Source organism: Raphanus sativus, unplaced genomic scaffold (genome assembly GCF_000801105.2).
Source record: "Raphanus sativus cultivar WK10039 unplaced genomic scaffold, ASM80110v3 Scaffold4310, whole genome shotgun sequence".
NCBI lineage: Eukaryota > Viridiplantae > Streptophyta > Magnoliopsida > Brassicales > Brassicaceae > Raphanus > Raphanus sativus.
Window position 1 is genome coordinate 786 of NW_026619612.1, and position 5,747 is coordinate 6,532.

At 35.3% G+C, this 5,747-nt stretch overlaps 1 pseudogene; it reads right to left on the minus strand.

Moving 5' to 3' along the window:
• Positions 1–3,587: 3,587 nt before the first annotated feature.
• LOC130507310 (serine/threonine-protein kinase ATG1t-like) lies at positions 3,588–5,236 on the minus strand (annotated as a pseudogene).
• Positions 5,237–5,747: the final 511 nt, after the last annotated feature.

Consider the following 5,747-nt stretch of genomic DNA (forward strand, 5'->3'; position numbering starts at 1 on the left):
TTCGCTTGTTGATATGGATCGAGCGTTGATCGAAGCTATGATATGAGCGTCGATCGATGGTCTCTTAGACAAGCGTTAATGAGTTGATCAATATGTTCACTTGCTTAACTAAATCAGGTGTCACTTGTTTGTAGCAATCCTATCTCAAGGGAATCTATTCTGGTGCAGAACCTACCGTCGTAGTCTACCATAATCCTAAGTTCAGGATTCTAGTTAGCTACCCTAGAACACAAACATTACAAAAAAATTCTTGAAGGATGTCTATCACCTTAGCAAATTTATAATTGGGGCTAATCGTTCATAACCTATTTGAACCATAAATCTAACAAGGTAAATTACTCAGACACAATAAAGTAAAACAACATAATAATAAATATAAATTGCATTAACAGAATAAGGTAGTAAAACAGGAGTTACAACACAAGCTCTGAAAGGGTTTTGGATCTTCACTCCAAACTACTAAAAACCTAGATATATTTGATGTGAAACTAAGAAAGTATGAAAGTGTGTGTTGCCTAGAAAAATCGAAGAGAGCACTTAAATATTAGATTAAATTCGGCCAGAGATATTCTTGTAATTGTGGGAGACTTGGGCTTTAAGTTAGCTGAAAACCAAGCCAGGCTTTGCGCGCTTCACCATCGATCGACGGCAGAAGATGTCCGTTGATCGATGGTATACTCTGAATGTCGAACTCTTGGACTTGTTCGATGGTCAGCTACGAGTTTCATCTATCTTTATCTCCAAAATGCTCCAAAGTTATCACTTTACTCCAAATCATACATGAACCTGTAAATATGTTAAAAAGTCTCCAAAAAAAAATATACATATGCTAAAACACTTATATACCATGCTAATGATGGATAAAAACAAGAGTTGATTACTCCAACATACACAATTTCTTTTTTTAACACTTTTAGGCACTTGCCACTTGAGAGGCACTTTCTCCTTCTCACCCCCTAGTGTTTTGACATGATTATCCTTTTGTTGTGGTTAAGACTTTGAAGAGATGAGTTAGTTTTATTAATATAATATTCTGCCAGCTTCTCTCCACTCTCTCACTTTCTTCTCTTCTTCCTTATGGTTTTTTTTGAGCCATTAGATATAAGAAATGCAAGTAGATCGTATGGTCATAATTACTTGAACTTTTCTAATACTATTTTATCAATGTCATCTATTTATTTATGTGATTATTTCAACATATTTAAAATATATAAATAAATAAATTTGTTATCATAAATTATGTCTTTTTATTCTCTACATTTTAAGATCCATTTTGGTATATTTTTGCAATTTGAATATGAAAACAATTGTGGACATGGACACCTTAAATGTATACAAAAATTGTACATGGCTTAGTGTTCATTTGAGAAATATGGTTTTATATTAACTAAATTAACCAAGATCCTATTTTGAGTCTTTGAACCTTGACAAAAGACAATATGTCTATGAGTTACCGTGTTGAAGTGAGTCTCTCTGATATGCATATGTGTATACGTGTTTGTGGATGCTGAAATGGTTGTCGTTTGTGGATGTGGACGAAAGTTCACTGTTGCCATTTGTGGATGTGGATAACTGATAGAATATCAAGAAACTATAGTCGTCAAGTTAAGAATTGACATATCCAACTAATAGAAGGTCCACAAACTGTTTCATTGTGTCAAAACATTTTCTAAATCCAATCAACTAAACAAAATGTTCAATAAACAGATGAGGCCAATTTTATTAATCATGAGGAAGGGTTTATAGTCACAGTCACAAACAAGAGTTTACATCATCCTTAAAATCTCTAATAGACACACCACAAAACATAATCACTAAATATAATAGACACGAGAGCTTGTCGTCATCTTTTCCACAACGGAGGTTGGATCTGCTCGTCGTCACGTCCTCTCCAAACCAGATAGAAAAAAGTGTTGTGGACAGACAAGGTGTGGACGTCAGATTTGTGAAAAATAAAAACAGAGAGACTGTGGATGTGGATGATCGTGATCAGTTCTGGCCATCAGTTTCACCAGCATACCTAAAATCAATTTGAAATCATTTTCCAATTCCAAATCACTAATTTCCAAGCCCTCGCAAATCAACATCTTTCAAGCTCTAATCTCAATCAGATAACCAAGAGGCAAATCACATCTGATTTTTTGTCCCTCCAACTCGGATCTGAAACAAAAATCAAATAAATAATTGCATGATTGCTGAAAATGTGAGAAGAAAGAACAAGAAACAATCAGTAATCATCTTCAAAGCCATTAACCGATTTAAACACCAAAAAGACGCCTTAACAGAGTTACAAAATCAAACCGAATAAACCCTAAAATTGGGAAGAATGAAATCTTTGAAAAAGGGCAAGAAAGTCCACGAGGCTAGATTAAAACGGAAAAGACATGAAATGCGGACTCAAACAAACTCAGAAACGGTCTCGACAAAAAAAACCCTAGAATGGAAAGAAGAAATAACCTAATTAGTTCATGAAATCGCAAAGGGGATTGAAACAGAAGATTAGAAAAATAAGAAAGCTAGACACTTTCCGACGAAAATCCAAGAAATGTGCAAAAAGGAGAAAATGGCTAACCTGATGAAGAAAGCGGCGGATCTGGTTCCTAAGAAGCACTGACGTTCTTCTTCGCCGCGGCGTGAGAAAACTTGGATTTCTTTTTCGCCATTAACTTCGTCGAATTTCTGGGCAGTAAGGAGTTATGGTTTTTTGAATTGGGGGAAAAGAGGATTGTATCTGTTTCGAAAATCGAAAGAAGAAGAAAGGAAGTTTTTGTTTGGGTTTGTCCAACAAACAACAAAAAAAAAATTAGAATAAAAGAAACCATGGTTAGTTTTAGTATGGTTAGTGAAGTGTAGAGTGGTCAAAAATGAGGACAAAGATGACTTTAGACATGCATATTGTGCTTCCCAAGTGGGAAGTATCTAAAGGAATAAATCCAAAGACACAATGTGTCTTAGAAGATAAAAAAATCTAAAATCAATGGTATATCAACTCCCCCAGACTTATCTTTTTGCTTGTCCTCAAGTAAAACAAAGAGTAGTCTTTATGAAAGAGGTTTGAAAACAACAAGTATTCACAAAATTTAAAATCACTACTCTCACTTCTCCAAATATGATAGTTGGAAGTGAATCATTACTAACCTTAGAACGTTTCAATGTACTACACACTATCTTAATTACCATACCATACAACACACAAGTCCACTGGTAGTGCCTAACATACCTCTCCACTGGCCTCATTTCTGCATAAAATAGATGTGTAGGCTACATCTTCAGTATCGACTATTGAATACATGGAATCAACTCAAGTAAGTATCTAGACCAACATGAATTCTTTTCTAACTCTTTCCCTTTTATGTTCTCTTTTCTGATATCACTCAAATTATTCTAAGGAGTGATTTATACTCTATCAAATAAAAAGTCGAGTTGTAGCACTTAGAGATTGAATCCACAGAGAGGTAAAACACACACTAAACTATAGATATTAAGATTAAACTAGGCAATCAATATTAAATAAAACAAATAAATGAAAGCAAGGTGAATAAATCAATTGTTCGATTAATTGAGGTTGTAAACAATATGGAGAAATATATAGACTTAGGGATTTATATATTGCTCATATCATCAAAGAAGGGTCTTCTATACTCATTCAGGAGATATTTACCACAAAGGATAAACCCTAGCCTTTTCATTAAACATTACATCATCAAACTATATCTATGAGACGTAAAAACAAGCCGAGTCACAAGTGATTCTATACAAGGTTTCTAGAAAATTTGACACATTACATAGAATTTCCATCTTCCTTTAACCTCAGGGATATCACCAGATACTGAAGAACTTGTGTTTGTAGAATTCATCAAATGAGAGACGAGTAACTGCAGAACAATACGGTAAACAGAACTAAATGTACAGCGATATATGATGAACATGTTGAAACCAAAAATAAGCTGAGATTTTTATGTACCTGGGTTAGTAGAGAGCAGCCTTGAACACACGTCAATGCAATCTGGATGCAACTGCTGAACAATCGACCGAGAGAAAGGAAGAGATAAACTAGACTTGATGTTCCTTAAAACCTATGTGTCAGTGGAAAAGACAAAAAGGTTTCAAGCTTTTGGATCAAAAGAATCCTAAACAAAATCAAGATCTCACCTGAACATTGTTCCTACCACTGAAAGGTGGATAACCATGAAGAAGCTCAAATAGAATCGCTCCGACACTCCACATGTCAGCCTACAAATGTTTCCTATGAGCCTCCAACGCTTGCCATCTTGAACACCAAGAGATTCAACGGAACATAATCTCACCTTTTCATTGTATCTCTGAAACTGAAGAACTTCAGGAGCCATGTAAAACGGAGAACCACACACCGTCTCTAGATACTTTCCCGGAAGCAGCTTTCTGCTTTCAACATGAATCTTTACCACAATAACAACACCTCAAATGCTAATAACATAAACATTGTCCTCTAAAATTACCTTGAAAGACTAAAATCAGCTATCTTCAACACAGATTCATCACCTGATCCAGCTATTAAAATGTTCTGTTCCAATCAAAACACAATGTCACAATTCCTATTACTCTCTTCTCAATCCTCAGCAACACTATAACCAAATGAAACATTGGCCCCGGCCCCAAAATTTTAATAGCTAATATGTATAGTTCATAGACTATAACTGTTTCATGCCCCTATAAATCTCAGAACCGGTATAACTGAATATAACAGTACCTCCGGTTTAAGATCCCTATGGATAATGTGATTATCATGAATGATTTCTAAACCAGCTCCTGCATCCATAAGATTCAAAATCATCAGCGTGAATTTTTACAAAACAATATATAGTTAGTTAGTTAGATACCAATTTGCTTCATGAATCTTCTGGCGATATGTTCTTCAACCCTCCCGTGACGCTTAATGTAAGATGATAAAGTTCCACCGTCGCAATACTCGAGAATCATGACGAGTAAATCCTTGTCGTGGAGAACTTGGAGGAGGCGGATGATGTTGGGGTGATGGACCGAAGAAAGAAACTCGAGCTCGTTTTCCAAACAGGTTCTGAGATTGTGATTGAGCTTCGAGAGATGGAAGCACTTCATCACCGCTTCTTCTCCGGTTAACATGTGCTTCGCTAGCCAGACCGTGGAGGTTGAGCTCTCGCTCAGCTTCGATTTCGCTTTGTATTCATCCATCGTCACGATAGAGATTATTATCTTCTTCCAGCACCAAAGATTCCATCTGCTTCTTATCAAACGAAAAGAGGAACAAAAACTAGTAAAAATAAGTTGCCACATCATCATCTAGCGTCATCTTCAATGGATAATGATAATGTTACGACGTCGTTTCTGGTATACGATTATGAGAAGATTATATTGGAAGGAACCGAACCTAAACCAGAAAGTTGATTTGGTTAGGAAAGTTCGGATAAAATCATAAAATTATCAAGCATTCACAATGGAAGAAAAAAACCAACAAATTGATGTATGTTCTTATCCCCTTATTATTAATAGAGGAGTAAATAATAAGAACAACCTTAAAAGAGTAAAATTATTACCATGTTGCCATTTTGCATAGGTGTCATCCTCACATTTTTCCTCAACCTTAATATTGATTAATCCTTAATTTACTAGACTAATTACATCATTTGCCATTGGTATGTCACATATTTACAGCATGATCTTTCATTACATTTTAATTATAGTTAATATCATATCATTGTTATAAATAACGGCCAATTGCCTCACGGATT